The following is an 18,016-nucleotide window of genomic DNA, read 5'->3' on the forward strand; positions in this document are numbered from 1 at the left end:
TCCCCTCTCCCCAACGTTGCACCCTCAGACTCTGCAAACCCCGTCCGATTTGGTTCAATTAAAGTTGACCAGTATTTGTTCCGAGCTTAGGAAGTACTTGGCCAGATCCTGCGAGGCCTATATGAGAAGAATGTGAGTCTCTTCTGAAAGCAAAGACCTCGATCTGTGATATAATTCGAGTTAATACAATGTAGAAATGTGGCCGGGTACGGTGGCTCACGCCTGTAATCCCAGCACTTTGGGAGGCGGAGGCGGGCGGATCACGTGATCAGGAGATCGAGACCATCCTGGCTAACACAGTGAAACCCCGTCTCTACTAAAAATACAAAAAAAAAAAAAAAAAAAAAAAAAATTAGCCGGGCGTGGTGGCGGGCGCCTGTATTCCCAGCTACTCGGGAGGCTGAGGCAGGAGAAAGGCGTGAACCCCGGGGGGCGGAGCCTGCAGTGAGCCGAGATCGCGCCACTGCACTCAAGCCTGGGCGACAGCGAGACTCCGTCTCAAGAACAAAACAAAACAAACAAACAAACAAACAAATGTAGAAATGTTTGGTACAGCCTATTCTGGGTGAGAAAAGCTCAAGGATGGGAGGAGGAGCTGTTTCTTGGAGGATTGAAAGGATGTAGACTCTCAGAGAGGATGCCTCTGGATTGCATTATGCCATCCAGGGAATAATGTTATAAGGTTTGGAGGAGTGAGGGAAGAATGTGAACTGCATTTGGGGAGGATTTTTGAGGAAGCTGGCTGGCCTCGGAGAATGATTCTAAGTGGTAATATTAACTAGCTAGCTTGATAAAAAGAAGGGCCAAGATGAGTAACTTGGACTTCATTGTCGTCCTGGTGTAACCTTTGGCATCGTTTGTCTAGTCTTTGTATGCAGTGTACATTGGAGGGAGAGAGTCTGGGGTACTGTTGTGTTGCTGTTTTTTGTTTGTTTGTTTGTTTGTTTTTGAGACAGAGTCTCGCTCTGTCGCCCAGGCTGCAAGCTCCGCCTCCCGGGTTCACGCCGTTCTCCTGTCTCAGCCTCCCGAGTAGCTGGGACTACAGGCGCCCACCACCATGCCCAGCTAATTTTTTGTATTTTTAGTAGAGACGAGGTTTCACCGTGTTAGCCAGGATGGTCTCCATCTCCTGACCTCCTGATCCGCCTGCCTCGGCCTCCCAAAGTGCTGGGATTACAGGCGTGAGCCACCGCACCTGGCCTACTGTTTTTTTTTTTTTAAGACAGAGTTTCGCTCTTGTTGCCCAGGCTGCAGTGCAGTGGCGCTATCTTGGCTCACTGCAACCTCCACCTCCTGGGTTCAAGCGATTCTCCTGCCTCAGCCTCCCGAGTAGCTAGGATTCCACGCCTGGCTAATTTTTGTATTTTTAGTAGAGACGGGGTTTCACCATGTTGGCCAGGCTGGTCTAGAACTCCTGACTTCGTGATCTACCCGCCTCAGCCTCCCAAAGTGTTGAGATTACAGGCGTGAGCCACCGCGCCCAGCCTGGGGCACTGCTACTGGTTAGAGAGCTCTTGCTCTAAGCAGGAGATGAGAAGAGCTGGGAGTAAGGTGGTACCAGGCAGGGTGGCAATGGGAATCCAGATGAAAGGACAAATTAGACAATTTTGGTAATAAATTGGATTCAAAGGATGGAGAGAGAAGGAGAAATTCTCCAAACTATGACAAAATTGATTCTTTTCGGCCGGGCATAGTGGCTCACACTTGTAATCCCAGCACTTTGGGAGGCCAAGGCGGGTGGGGGTGGGGTGGGGGGGTGGATCACTTGAGGCCAGAAGTTCGAGACCAGCCTGGCCAACATGTGAAACCCGTCTCTACTAAAAATACAAAAATTAGCCAGGTGTAGTGGCGTGCTCCTGTAATCCCAGCTACTTGAGAGGCTAAGGCAGGAGAATCGCTTGAACCCCAGAGGCGGAGGTTGCAGTGAGCCGAGATGGTGCCACTGCACTCCAGACTGGGTGACAGAGCAACTCCGTCTCAAAAAAAAAAAAAAAAGGATTCGGGCCGGGCGCAGTGGCTCATGCCTGTAATCCCAGCACTTTGGGAGGCCAAGGCGGGCGGATCACGAGGTCAGGAGATCAAGACCATCCTAGCTAACACAGTGAAACCCCGTCTCTACTAAAAATACAAAAAAATAGCCGGGCGTGATGGCGGGTGCCTGTAGTCCCAGCTACTTGGGAGGCTGAGGCAGGAGAATGGCGTGAACCCAGGAGGCGGAGCTTGCAGTGAGTGGAGATCGCGCCACTGCACTGCAGCCTGGGCGACAGAGCGAGACTTCGTCTCAAAAAAAAAAAAAAGATTCTTTAAAAACATAAAACTAATCATGGCTTCTTCACGCTCTTCAGATAGTCCAAATTCCTTATAATTTACAAGACCCTTCGTGCTAATCATCCAGATTCACGTATGCCTCTCTTTAACTCTCCATTTCTCCTACAACTCTCTTCAGCAATGTCTTTGGGTGCATCTAAAGCCATGCTTTCTCTTACACTTTTACCCATGGAGCACACCTCTCCACACCCCTCTTGACCATCACTTTCTCCAGGAAATCTTCTCTACTGTCACTAAACTAGTTTGGGTCCACACTTGTTTGTCTTTCCTGATAGAATATAAGCCTTTATGAAGGCAGAAGTTCCATTAAACTTACCATTGTGTTTTCCAGCATCCCTTGCAAAGTTGTATGTGCTGAATAATATTTAAATATTTGTTGAATGAATGAATAACACCAAGATTTTGACTCTGCATAACAAAATGTGGTGGAGCCATTAACAGAAAAAGGTGCAGTTTGAGGGGATGCTGGTTTTGGGGGGAAAACAGTGGTTCAGTTTAGGGTGACAACTAAATATAAAAACATTGAAATATTAGATTGAAGTTAAGCCATGAGAGTGGAAAGATGTTAATTAGGCTTGCAGGTTGCCAAGAACCTAAATGAGATCTCTGACCAAAGCAGTGTAGAGGGAGCATATAAAATTACTCAGCTTTGGTTGCAGTGAGCTGAGATGGTGTCACTGCACTCCAGCCTGGGCAACAGAGCAAGACCCTGTCTCAAAAAACAAACAAATGAACAAAACAACAACAACAAAAATTACTCAGCCTCTTCTTTCTTCTCCTTCTGCTCCTCCTCTTCCTCCTTCTTCTAAGAAATGAGGTCTTGCTATGTTGCTGAGGCTGGTCTTGAACTTCTGGGATCAAGCAATCCTTCCACTTTAGCCTCCCAAATAGCCAGGACCACAGACATGGGCCACTGTGCCCGGCTTCTTTTTTTTCTTTCTTTCTTTTTGGCCTTTGTTTTTTCCTAAGAATAGAATGTGACATTGTTTAAAGAGCATGAATTTTGCCACGTATTACCTATGAGATCTTTCACAAGTTACTTATTCCCTCTCAGGCTAAGTTCATGTGCAAGACAGACATACAGCATCTACTCTTCAAGGTTGCTTTAAGGATAAGAGGAATTGAACGTAAAGTGCTGAGTTATCCATAAATGTTGTATATTATTCAACAAAAGACTGCTGTTTATTAAGTGTCCATACACACACACTAAATATGGAATGGAAGCCACATCTAATTGTGTTCACAAAAAATAGGAGGTGGCCTGAAAATAAATGGGAAAAAAACAGACAAGAAAAAAAGTGGAAAAGAAAATATAACTCGAGGCTGGGCACAGTGGCTCACGCCCGTAATCCCAGCACTTTGGGAGGCCGAGGCAGGCGGATCACTTGAAGTCAATAGTTCGAGACCAGCCTGGCCAACATGGCGAAACCCTGTCTCTACTAAAAATACTACATAAACACACACACACACACACACACACACACACACAATGACTCAAGGAAAAAGTAAGGCACTGGGAGAGCAATGATGTTACAGAGAGGGGAGATAGATACTAAGGGGGATCATGGAAAGAGGTGAAAAAAGAGGAAGAGTATGAAGATTATCCCCTCGCCATCCTATTCCCCTCAAAGTCACTACAGTATATTTCCAATGACGTAAAGGTTTCATGCTTTGACTAGAAGGGAGAAAGAAAAAAATTTAAAAAAAAAAAAGGCCGGGCACGGTGGCTCACGCCTGTAATCCCAGCAATTTGGGAGGCCGAGGCGGGTAGATCACGAGGTCAGGAGATCGAGACCAGCCTGGCTAACATGCTGAAACCCCATCTCTACTAAAAAAATACAAAAAATTAGCTGGGCATGGTGGCGGGCGCCTGTAGTCCCAGCTATTCGGGAGGCTGAGGCAGGAGAATGGCATGAACCCAGAAGGCAGAGCTTGCAGTGAGCCGAGATCGCGCCACTGCACCCCAGCCTGGGCGACAGAGCGAGACTCTGTTTAAAAAAAAAAAAAACCCAAAATGCAATACTGTATTCATAGATCGATTGATAATGCTGAGTCTGTCTTTAAAGTATGAGCTGCAAAAATCTGGCTAATCAGACATGGTAATAGAGCCAGCTCCTGAACATGTACTTGAGGTGTTAGTCCACATGAAAAAAGGGTTTGTATGGTGGGCATGGTGGCTCACACCTGTAATCCCAGCACTTTAAGAGACTGAGGTGGGTGGATCACCTAAGGTCAAGAGTTCAAGACCAGCTTGACCAGTATGGTGAAACCCCGTCTGGCTGGGCACGGTGGTTCACGCCTGTAATCCCAGCACTTTGGGAGGCTGAGGCGGGCGGATCACGAGGTCAGGAGTTCGAGATCAGCTTGACCAACGTGGTGAAACCCCGTCTCTACTAAAAATACAAAAATTACCTGGGCGTGGTGGTGCACACCTGTAATCCCAGCTACTTGGGAGGTTGGGGCAGGAGAATCGCTTCAACCCAGGAGGCAGAGGTTGCAGTGAGCTGAGATCATGCCATTGCACTCCAGCCTTGGCAACAGAGTGAGACTTTGTCTCAGAAAAAAAAAAAAGAAAGAAAGAAACCCTGTCTCTACTAAAACTACAAAATTAGCAGGGCATGGTGGCACATGCCTGTAATTCCAGCTACTTGGGAGGCTGAGGCAGGAGAATCACATGAACCTGAGAGGCAGAAGTTGCAGTGAGCTGAGATTGTGCCACTGCACTCCAGTCTGGGTGACAGTGCAAAACTCCATCTCAAAAAAAAAAAGAAATTATGAACCCTGAGGCATGTAATTATAGATCTCTGGGAATGTTGCCAGCCTGGGAGACATTGCCTTAAAGGTTAAATGTGGGTGGGCATGGTGGCTCACACTTGTAACCCCAGCACTTTGGAAGGCCGAAGCAGCCGGATCACCTGAGGTCAGGAGTTCGACACCAGCCTGGCCAATATGGTGAAACCCTGCCTCTACTAAAAATACAAAAATTAGGTGGGGGTGGAGGCAGGCGCCTGTAATCCCAGCTACTTGGGAGGCTGAGGCAGGAGAATTGCTTGAACCTGGGAGGTGGAGGTTGCAGTGAGCTGAGATCGCGCCATTGCACTCCAGCCTGGGCGACAGAGCAAGACTCCATCTCAAAAAAAAAAAAAAAAAATTAAATGCTCTAACTTTAGAGTATAATGTGACATCAGTTCAGTTGTAAATTTGAATGTGAACTGAAGACCACTCAAAAAAGCGTTAATCTAGATCATCCAAAATATGCCAATATGCTCGTATTTATATTGCATATTATAAATTTATATGGTCTTCCTATGTTACCCAGGCTGGCCTCAAACTCCTGGGCTCAAGCAATCCTCCCACCTCAGCCTCCTGAGTAGGTGCATGCTGCTGTGCCTGGATCTAATTGTTTTTGACCCTTTCTTCATATACATGTGATTCATATACATCTTGATATTATATATTCATGAAATGATACCTTTAAAAGCTAAGCAGTTTTGGCCGGGCGCGGTGGCTCACGCCTGTAATCCCAGCACTTTGGGAGGCTGAGGCGGGCAGATCACGAAGTCAGGAGATCGAGACCATCCTGGCTAACACAGTAAAACCCCGTCTCTACTAAAAATACAAAAAATTAGCCGGGCGAGATGGCGGGCGCCTGTAGTCCCAGCTACTCGGGAGGCTGAGGCAGAAGAATGGCGTGAACCCCGGGGGGCGGAGCCTGCAGTGAGCCGAGATCATGCCACTGCACTCCAGCCTGGGCGACAGCAAGACTCTGTCTCAAAAAAAAAAAAAAAAAAAGCTAAGCAGTTTTGATACCATATTCCTTCTTGGTTGTGATTAAAGGTGAAAGATTGATCCAGAGAGGTAGCAAAAAATCTCAGGGACAAGATTTAGGGCTAAGAAAGAAGGAACTCAAATATTTTGAAGGTACTAAAAAAGAAGAGGAGAGTCCATTTCTGGGATTCTGGGCTAGTTCGTATTCCCCTTTATACTCATTAATTTATATATATATTTTCTGTAGATGATAATATTTTGACTTTTTTTTTTTTGAGACAAAGTCTCACTCTGTCATCCAGGCTGGAGTGCAGTGGCACGATCTCAGCTCACTGCAACCTCCACCTCCCAGGTTCAAGTGATTCTCCTACCTCAGCCTCCCAAGTAGCTGTGACTACAGGTGTGTGCCACCACACCCATATTTTTTTTTGTAATTTTAGTAGAGACAGGTTTTCATCGTGTTAGCCAGGATGTTCTGGATCTTCTGATCCTCGTGATCCGCCCACCTCGGCCTCCCAAAGTGCTGGGATTACAGGCGTGAGCCACTGTGCCAGGCCATATTTTGACATCTTTTCTTTTTTTTTTTTGAGTTGGAGTCTTGCTCTGTCTCTGAGGCTGGAGTGCAGTGGCACGATCTTGGCTCACTGCAACCTCCTCCTCTGGGTTCAAGCAATTCTCCCTGCCTCAGCCTGCTGAGAAGCTGGAATTGCAGGCGCCTGCCAACACACCCGGCTAATTTTTGTATTTTTTAGCAGAGACTTGGTTTCACCATGTTGGCCAGGCTGGTCTTTAACTCCTGACCTCAGGTGATCTGCCTGCCTCGGCCTCCCAAAGAGCTGGGATTACAGGCGTGAGCCACCGCGCCTGGCCTGTATTTTGACATCTTATAAAACCCTTTCTGGCTGGGAGAGACTGCCCTTCCAATGCTAACCAATTAGAGATAGCAAAGGACTTTTTTTTTTTTTTTTTTTTTTTGAGATGGACTCTTGCTCTGTCACACAGGCTGGAGTGCAGTGGTGCCATCTTGGCTCGCTGCAACCTCCGCCTCCTGGGTTCAAGCAATTCTCATGCTTCAGCCTCCTGAGTAGCTGAGACTACAGGCACAGGCCACCACACCCCGCTAATTTTTGTATTTTTAGTAGAGACTGGAGTTTCACCATATTGGCCAGGCTGGTCTCAAACTCCTGACCTCAAGTGATCTGCCTGCCTAGGCCTCTCAAAGTGCTGGGATTATAGGTATGAGCCACCACACCCAGCCAAAACATTCCTCTGATACATAAACTGACCAGTCCAGCGCTATACCTCCCCTATCTGGCCCGTACATCACAAGAAGCAATATTCTTTTGCCTTAATCATCGCAGGCAATTAGGGACCATCCCTAAAGTTTAGAGCCTGCAGGAGTTATTCAAACTAGCCAACCCTAAACTCTTTGCCCTGCCTTGCCTTACCCTTAGAAACCCCAACAAAAGTTCTGGCCTAGGCCAGGCGCAGTGGCTCACGCCTGTAATCCCAGCACTTTGGGAGGCCTAGGCGGGCGGATCACAAGGTCAGGAGTTTGAGACCAGCCTGGCCAACATGGCGAAACCCTGTCTCTACTAAAAATACAAAAAATTAGCCGGGCATGGTGGTGTGCACCTGTAATCCCAGCTACTCAGGAGGCTGAGGCAGGAGAATTGCTTAAATCTGAGAGGCGGAGGTTGCAGTGAGCCAAGATTGTGCCACTGCACTCCAGCCTGGGTGACAGAGCGAGACTCTGCCTCAAAAAAAAAAAAAGTTCTGGCCTAGGTTGGGCGCAGTGGCTCATCTTTGTAATCCCAACACTGTGGGAGGCCGAAGCACATGGATCACCTGAGGTCAGGAGTTTGAGAACAGCCTGACAAACATGGCGAAACCCTGTCTCTACTAAATACAGAAAAATAAGCCAGGTGTGGTGGCACATGCCTGTAATCCCAATTACTTAGGGGTCTGAGGCAGGAGAATCGCTTGAACCTGGGAGGCGGAGGTTGCAGTGAGCTGAGATTGCGTCATTGCACTCCAGCTTGGGCAACAAAAGTGAGACAGAGAAAAAGTTCTGGTCTATCCTTTCTCCTTGTTACTGTCTTCTGCTACCTGACCAAAACTTGGCATTTCCCCTGTGACCTTGTGTGGCATATAATGACCCTCTTTCTAAAACCTGTGAGTATAATAAATTTTGTTTTATTGTGCCTCTCCCGTGTCTCCTCTTGGCCACACCTGACTGACCGTCACCTAAAGGAACGCAGAACAAGTGCCCAATAAATGAAACTAATTTTTTAAGTGAGAAAAGTGTTATGTTTTACAGTTGTACTTTTCTATTTCTAGAAGGCAAGACATGAATTAATCTTGAAGCAATCTGCCTACACTCATGGAAATCACTAGAATGGGCCCTTTAGACACATATAAAAGAAATACCTATCTCTATCCTAAAGAAAGTCACAAAAGGACCATTAACCAAAATTCAGATCCTTCAGACTGATATGCTGGGGTTTATCTTTTTATTAATAATATAAATTGTGGGTTGGGTATGGTGGCTCACGCCTATAATCTTAACACTTTGGGAGGCTAAGGCGGGCAGATTGCCTGAGCTTAGGAGCTTGAGACCAGCCTGGGCAGCATGGCGAAAACCATCTCTACTAAAAATACAAAAAAATTAGCTGGGCATGGTGGCGAGCACCTGTAATGCCAGTTACCCCGGAGGCCAAGGAAGGAGAATCTCTTGAAACTGGGAGGCAGAGGTTGCAGTTAGCCGACATCGTGCCACTACACTCCAGCCTGTGTGACAGAGCGAGACTGTCTCAAAAAATAAAATAAAATCAATTGTGACTGGGCTTGGTGGCTCATGCTTGTAATCCCAGCACTGTGGGAGGCTGAGGTAGGAAGATTGCTTGAGCCTGGGAGGTTGAGGCTGCAGTGAGGTGTGGTTGCACCAGTGCACTCCAACCTGGGTGACAGAGCAAGACCCTGTCTCAAAATAATAATAATAATAATTGTGTCTTTAGCAGGATTGTGTCCTTCCAGTGGGGGGTGGGGGGGCAGGGAGAGATAATATTTTCTTTTAAATAAGGATATAGAATGAACTGTCTGTTAAAATCCTTATTTGTTCGGCCGGGTGCGGTGGCTCACGCCTGTAATCCCAGCACTTTGGGAGGCTGAGGCAGGCAGATCATGAGGTCAGGAGATAGATACCATCCTGGCTAACACAGAGAAACCCCGTCTCTACTAAAAATACAAAAATTAGCCAGGCGTGGCGGCGTGTGCCTGTAGTCCCAGCTGCTGGGGAGGCTGAGGCAGGAGAATGGCGTGAACTGGGGAGGCGGAGCTTGCAGTGAGCCGAGACTGCACCACTGCCCTCCAGCCTGGGTGACAGAGCGAGACTCTGTCTCAAAAAAAAAAAAAAAATCCTCATTTGTTCTTAGGAGATCCATGTATGATTTTATTTTATTTTATTTTATTTATTTATTTTTTGAGATGGAGTCTTGCTGTGTCGCCCAGGCTGGAGTGCAATGGTGCAATCTTGGCTCACTGCAACCACTGCCTCCCAGATTCAAGTGATTCTCCTGTCTCAGCCTCCCAAGTAGCTGGGACTATAGGCGCATGCCACCATGCGCAGATAATTTTTGTATTTTTAGTAGAGACGGGGTTTTACCGTGTTGCCCAGGCTGGTCTTGAACTCCTGAGCTCAGGCATTCGCCTGCCTGGGCCTCCCAAACTGTTAGGATTCCAGGAGTGAGCCACTGTGCCTGGCCTCCCCATCTTTTAACTATATATATCCCGAGTTTTTGTGCTGCATTCTGTGTGAATTAACTTATTCTCCTGTTAGTCATACCAAACTTAGAGCTCTTTTTATTATTTTGTTTCTCTTAGTCCCAAACAAATCAGGCAAGGAATTTCTTTACTTGTTTTTGGCGAGGTCTTTGTCACTCTCTCTCCAAACCTGCTCCAACAATAAACAAGTGTCAGTGATCTGATTATCTCTCTAGTTTTCTCATTTATTTTCTGAGGAGTGTTCTCCTTTTCATCCCTGAGAGGTCTGAGGAAAAAAAAGAAAAAAAGAAGAATGTTCTCTCTGGAAAGTCTCCTCTCTTCCCTCCAAGATGTAATACATTTTATTTATTTGTTTGTTTGTTTATTTGAGACGGAGTCTCACTCTGTCGCCCAGGCTGGAGGGCAGTGGCACGATCTTGGCTCACTGCAATCTCTGCCTCCTGGGTTCAAATGATTCTACTGCCTCAGCCTCCTGAGTAGCTGGGATTACAGGCATGTGCCATCATGCTTGGCTAATATTTATATTTTTAGTAGAGATGGGGTTTCTCCACGTTGGCCAGGCTGGTCTCGAACTTCTGACCTCAAGTGATTCGCCCGCCTTGGCCTCCCAAAGTGCTGGGATTACAGGCATGAGCCACCGCACCTAGACAATAAATTTTATTTTTTAAAAAAGATTAAATTTCAAACTGCAAAACTGGAGGTAAGGCAAAAGAAAGGAAACCCACACCCAGGTTCAAAATTTTCAACTATTACTGCTAAAAAGTGAGACATCTTCACAAAACTTGGAGTGGAAAACTATAGGTTTTATGGTCCAAGTTCCTGACTTCCAATACTGGAGAGTCTTCCCTGGACTTTTCTTCACTTCCTTAACTGCTTGTTGAATTCCTATTTATCCTTTAGAACGCAGGTCAGACAGATCAACTTTGTTCTCTGGGAAACCGTATGTATTAGTTTCCTATGACTGTTGTAATGCATTACCATAAACTTAGTGATGTAAAGTGCCACATGTTTGTTATTTTACAATTCCAGAGGACAGATATCTGAAATTAAAGTGTAAAGTTAAGGTGTTGGCAGCACTAGTGCCTTCTGGGGGATCTAGGGGAGAATCTGTTTCCTTGCCTTTTCTTTTTTTGAGACGGAGTCTCACTCTGTTGCCCAGACTGAGTGCAATGGTGTGCGATCTCAGCTCACTGCAACCTCTGCCTCCTGGGTTCAAGCGATTCTCCTGCCTCAGCTGCCCAAGTATGTGGGATTACAGGTGCCAGCCACTACGCCCAGCTAAGTTTCATATTTTTAGTAGAGACAGGGTTTCACCATATTGGTCAGACTCCTGACCTCAGGTGATCCACCCGCCTCGGCCTCCCAAAGTGCTAGGACTACAGGCATGAGCCACTGTGTCCAGCTCCTTGCCTTTTCTAGCTTCTAGAGGCTGCCTGTATTCGTTGCCATCACTCCACCCTGCTTCTGTGGTCATATTTCCTTTTCTGTATTCATACCCTCCCTCTGCCTTCCTCTTACATGGATACTTGTGATCACATTTAGAGGCAACCCTGATAATCCAGGGTAATCTCCTGGATTGTAAAAAATTTTAATTTAAGTCCCAGTGCAGTGGCTCATGCCTGTAATTTTGTAAAAATACAAAAATTAGCCGGGCATGCTGGCAGGTGCCCGTAATCCCAGCTACTCGGGAGGCTGAGGCAGAAGAATTGCTTGAATCTGGGAGGCGGAGGTTGCAGTGAGCCAAGATCGCGCCACTGCACTCCAGCCTGGGTGACAGAACAAGACTCCATCTCAACAACAACAACAAAACAACAACAACAACAACAACAACAAAACAGCCAGGCGAGGTGGCTAACACCTGTAATCCCAGCACTTTGGGAGGCCGACAGGGGTGGATCCCTCGAGGCCAGAAGTTCAAGGCCAGCCTGGCCAACATGGTGAAACCGTCTCTACTGAAAATACAAAAATTAGCCAGGCATTGTGGCAAGCACCTGTAGTCTAAGCTACTCAGGAGGCTGAGGCACAAGAATAGCTTGAACTGGGAGGCAGAGGTTGCAGTGAGCTGAGATTGGGCCACTGCACTTCAGCCTGGGCAACAGGGTGAGACTGTCTCAAAAACAAACAAAAAAAAGTGCAAAATAAATAATACATGAATTTGATCTGAATGTAATTGAACACAATTGTGGAAATCAAATAATCTCAGCTGAATTAAGATTTAATTGGGCTATGTTTGTCTTTTTATTTCTCAGTGGCCCTATTTATGTATTTGTTTATCTTAGAAGTTGACTCAGTTCCTTATGATATGACTTACAGGTATACAGCCAAATAATGTTCCCATTTAATAACTTTTAAAATGAAGCTCAGAGGCCTAAGGTATGAGGCAATGCCCCAAGGCATCATTCCAAGACAAGGATAAGGTGTGAGCTAGGGTGATGGTTACTATCCTTCAGCCTAATGACAGGCTATCTGTATCAGAATCACCTGGAAAAATTCTTAGACATGCAGAAACTCAAGTCTCCCTGACCCCAAGATTCATATTCAGCTGATCCAGGGAGGGTCCTAGAGATGTGTGTTTTAAAACACGTCAGATAATTCACAATTATCAAGAAATCTAGGCTTCTCTTATTTAGTTTGAAATCATACAGAAATGTAAATGCTATTTTTATTTGGCCTTCAGTTTGAAAAAAGGCTTTCTTGGAAGAAAGGATCCACACCACATCCCTAGAGAAATGATTAGATTGAAGGCATGGCTTGCAAGTCTCACACTGAGATTAAAGAAAAAAAAAACAAACTTAGAGCAGAAACCCAATAGGTTTTCCAATTGCCCTGATCTGTGGGAACTAAGACCCTGAAAGATTCTAGACAGTTTTACTGGGGTATGGGTGCGGCAACTCAAACCTGTAATCCTAGCACTTTTGGGAGGCTGAGGTGGAAGGATTGCCTGAGCCCAGGAGTTTGAGGCTGGAATGAACTATGATCACGCCACCGCACTTCAGCCTGGGCAACAGAGCAAGACCCTGTCAATAAAGAAAAAAAAAAAACTCACTCATTGTGAATTTAATGACTTACAGTAAATTTACAGAGTTCTGCAACTGGTATGTCACAATGCAAGTTATAGTCCACATGGGAAATTAGGTCAGCAGGTCACCAGGGAAGCTCAGACTTAGAACAAATAGAAATGAGTAGTCTCAAAAATAGACAAGTGAGATTGCATCAAACAACAACAATGGAAACTATCGACAGAGTGAAGAGACAGACTATGGAATGGGAGAATATATTTGCAAACTATGCATCTGATAAAGGGCTACTGTTAATATCCAAAATATATAAGAAACTCAAACAACTCAATAGCAAGAAAAACAGGCTGGGCACGGTGGCTCACCCCTGTAATCCCAGCACTTTGAGAGACCAAGGTGGGTGGATCACCTGAGGTCAGGAGTTCGAGACCAGCCTGGCCAACATGGTGAAACTCTGTCTCTACTAAAAATACAAAATATATGGCTGGGCGCAGTGGCTCAGGCCTGTAATCACAGCACTTTGGGAGGCTGAGGTGGGCGGATCACCTGAGGTTGGGAGTTTGAGACCAGCCTGACCAACATGGAGAAACCCTGTCTCTACTAAAAATACAAAAATTAGCCTGGTGTGGCTGGGCGCGGTGGCTCATGCCTGTAATCCCAGCACTTTGGGAGGCCAAGGCGGGCGGGTCACCTGAGGTCAGGAGTTTGAGACCAGCCTGACAAACAAGGTGAAAACCTGTCTCTACAAAAAATACAAAATTACCCAGGCGTAGTGGCAGGTGCCTGTAATCCCAGCTACTTGGGAGGCTGAGGCAAGAGAACTGCTTGAATCCAGTAGGCAGAGGTTGCAGTGAGCCAAGACTGCACCATTGCACTCTGGCCTGGGCAACAAGGGTGAAAGTCTGTCTCAAAAAAAAAAAAAAAAAAAAAAAAAGAAGGGGGGGGGGGGGGGGGGGGGGGCAAAGTACCTGAATAGACATTTCTCAAAAGAAGATATACAAATGGCTAACGGGTATATGAAAAAAGTACTCTAATAATCAGGGAAATGCAAATCAAAATCACAGTAAGATATCACCTCACACCTGTTAGAATGGCTGTTATAAAAAAAGACAAAAGATAACAAGTGTTGATGAGGATGTGGGGAAAAGAGAAAAGAGAACCCTTCTAGTACACTATTGGTGGGAACGTAAATTGATACTACCATTATGGACAACAGTATGGAGAATCCTCAAAAATAAATAAATAAAAAATTTTAAAGGCTAAGAACATCTTAAATTTGAATAGATATTGCCAAGTTGCTTTTCAAAAATATACCACCCAGAGTATGTTAAGGTTCCTATTCCCCTGCATCCTTACCAACACTGAGTAATACCGATCTTTATTTATTTATTTATTTTGAGACAGATTCTCACTCTGTTGCCCAGGCTGGAGGGCAATGGTGTGATCTTGGCTCACTGCAACCTCCGCCTCCCAGGTTCACCGGGTTTAAGTGATTCTCCTGCCTCAGCCTCCCGAGTAGCTGGTACTACAGGCGTGTGCCACCACACCCAGCTAATTTTTGTATTTTCAGTAGAGACAGGGTTTCACCGTGTTAGCCAGGATGGTCTCAATCTCCTGACCTTGTGATCCGCCTGCCTCGGCCTCCCAAAGTGCTGGGATTACAGGCATGAGTCACAATGCCTGGCCCGGGTAACATCAACCTTTTTAACTTTGATGATACATTAATCAAAAAAAGATATCCCATTTTAATTTGCATTTATTTAATTATAAGTGAAGCTAAACATCTTTTCATATGTTTATTGCCCAGTTGTATTTCCTCTTCAATTTCTTGCCTGTTCAAGTTTTTTTGTTAATTTCTTTACTGAGTTGATCATTTTTTTTCTTTCTGGCTTGTAAGGGCTCTTTGTACATCAGAAAAATTCTATTGTCTTCCCAATCTCCTACAATGTTAATTTCATCCTCTCGCTACTGAAAATTTACTCTCAATTTATTATAAGTTTCTACTGCAAAGCTCTTTTTCATTCTTAATTCTCCATGATCACTTCAGCATTCAGGATTACTGAACAGCTCTTTCTTAAAACTTTCTACTCACTTCCTTTTCATAATACTGATTTATTTCATTTCTCTCTGTTTCTTAATTTTTCTCCTCTATCTTTACTTTCTATTCCTTTTCCTATTAATGTACCCAAAGTTATATCCATTGTTCTCTCTATACCAGAGTTTCTTGCTCTGTTACAGAGCCTGGAGTATAGTGGCACGATCACGGCTCACTACAACCTTGACCTCCTAGGCTAAAGCGATCCTCCTGCCTCAACCTACTAAGTAGCTGGAACTATAGGAGCATGCCACCATGCCTGGTTAATTACAAAAAAAAAAAAAAAAAAAAAAAAAATTTTTTTTTTTTTTTTGAGACAGAGACTCACTCTGTCACCCAGGCTGGAGTGCAGTGGCGTGATCTCGGCTCACTGCAACCTCCGCCTCCAGGGTTGACGCCATTCTCCTGCCTCGGCCTCCCGAGTAGCTGGGCCTACAGGTGCCCGCCACCACGCCCAGCTAATTTTTTTGTTTTTAGTAGAGACAGGTTTTCACCGTATTAGCCAGGATGGTCTCGATCTCCTGATCTCGTGATCTGCCTGCCTCGGCCTCCCAAAGTGCTGGGATTACAGGTGTGAGCCACCACACCCGGCCAAAAAAATTCTTTTATAGAGACAGGGTCGCACTATGTTGCCCAGGCTGGTCTCAAACTCCTGGGTTCAAGTGATCATTCCACCTTGGCCTCCCAAAGTACTGGGATTACAGGCATGAACCACCGCGGCCAGGTGCCTTTTTTTATTATTTTTTTGAGACAGAGTCTCGCTCTGTTACCCAGGCTGGAGCGCAGTGGCCCGATCTCGGCTCACTGCAAGCTCCACCTCCTGGGTTCACGCCATTCTCCTGCCTCAGCCTCCCGAGTATCTGGGATTACAGGCGTGCGCCACCATGCCCCATCTCTACTAAAAATACAGCTGGGGATAATGGCACATGCCTGTAATCCCAGCTACTCAGGAGGCTGAGGTAGTAGAGTCGCCTGAACCTGGGAGGCAGAGGTTGCAATGAGCCAAGATCGTACCACTGAACTCCAGCCTGCGTGACAGAGCGAGACTCCATCTCAAAAAAAAAAAAAAGACATATGTAGCTAAATGCTCATTGCTGCTTTATTTATAATAATAAATGATGAATGTTATCCCAATGTCCACAGGTAGTTACTAATTAAATGCTGGCATATTTGGACAGTGGAATATTCTGCTGGTTAAAAATTAACCGGTAAAGGGTCGGGCACGGTGGTTCACGCCTGTAATCCTAGAACTTTGGTAGGCCAAGGCAGGCGGATTGCCTGAGTTCAGGAGTTTGAGACCAGCCTGGGCAACATGGTAAAACTCTCTCTCTACTAAAAATATAAAAATTAGTCGGGCATGGTGGCACATGCCTGTAGTCCCAGCTACTTGGGAGGCTGAGGCTGAGGCACGAGAATCGCTTGAACCGGGGAGGTGGAGGTGGCAGTTAGCCGAGACTGAGTCACCGCACTCCAGCCTGGGTGACGGAGTGAGACTCCTGTCTTTAAAAAAAAAAAAAAAAAAAAAAAGGCTGGGTGCAGTAGCTCACACCTGTAATCCCAGCACTTTGGGAGGCGGAGGTGGGCAGATCATGAGGTCAGGAGTTTAAGACCAGCCTGACCGACATGGTGAAACCCCATCTCTACTAAAAATACAAAAATTAGCTGGACATGGTGGCGTGTGCCTGTAATCCCAGATACTTGGGAGGCTGAGGCAGGAGAATTGCTTGAACCCAGGAGGCGGAGGTTGTAGTGAGCCACGACTGCGCCACTGCACTCCAGCCTGGCGACAGAGCGAGACTCCATCTCAAAAACAAAACAAAACAAAAAGACAAAAAAAAAAAAAAAACCCAAGTAAAGTAAAAAATTAAAGCAGTGGTTAAAAAATTAAAGTAGTGCCATGTGCACTGCCGTAGAAAAAAGTGAAAAAGGTTATGTAGTATAAACTTGTTTTCATTTAAAATTGTATACACATATGTGAATATATACTTAGAAAAATAAAAATAAAAGGCCAGGCGCAGTGGCTCATGTCTGTAATCCCAGCACTTTGGGAGGCCGAGGTGGGCGGATCACGAGGTCAGAAGATCGAGACCATTCTGGCTAACACGATGAAACCTCGTCTCTACTAAATATACAAAAAATTAGCCAGGCATGGTGGCACACGCCTGTAGTCCCAGCTATTCGGGAGGCTGAGGCCAGGAGAATCTCTTGAACTTGGGAGGTGGAGGTTGCAGTGAGCCAAGATCGTGCCACTGCACTCCAGCATGGGCAACAGAGCGAGACTCCATCTCAAAAGAAAAAAAAAAAAATACACCAAAGTCTTAATTATTGCGGGAAGTAGGATTATAAGAGATTTCACTTTCTACAGAAATTGTTAATATTCATATTACGTTGTCAGCATTATTGTCATAAAGCAATTAAAAGTGCCTAACACATAGACGCTACTATATAAATATTACATTATACTAAAATAGTTTTGGGAATATTTTTGTTTTTTTTGGCAATGAGCATGTATTATTTTTATAAGTAGGAAAAAATAACGACATGAGGTGGTGAAAATGCAGGTAGTATTTGATCATTTTAAATGTAATGAAGGGTTAAAAATGAGAGCTAGAGGATGCCAAAGGGTCCTCTATGCATACTTGAAAGGACCTAGTTGAAAGGGGAAGGTTGATAATGATAAGGCCCCAGGCAGAAGAGAATGGGAATCTCTAATGATAACATAAACTGTTATTTAATGAATGTTTACCCTGGGCCAGGTGTTCCAATTGGTTTTGAGCCCACAGGAAGGAAAGGTTAATCTTTTCCTTTGAGATTAGAACCAAGATTTTTTTTTTTTTTGGGGGGGGGGGGGGGGGGTCTTATTCTTGCCGCCCAGGCTGGAGTACAGTGGCCTGATCTCAGCTCACAGCAACCTCTGCCTCCCGGGTTCAAGTGATTCTCCTGCCTCAGCCTCCTGAGTAGCTGGGATTACAGGCGCCCATCAGCAACGCCTGGCTAATATTTGTATTTTTAGTAGAGACGAGGT

This window comes from Hylobates moloch, unplaced genomic scaffold (genome assembly GCF_009828535.3).
Source record: "Hylobates moloch isolate HMO894 unplaced genomic scaffold, HMol_V3 SCAFFOLD_13, whole genome shotgun sequence".
In the NCBI taxonomy this organism is placed as follows: domain Eukaryota; kingdom Metazoa; phylum Chordata; class Mammalia; order Primates; family Hylobatidae; genus Hylobates; species Hylobates moloch.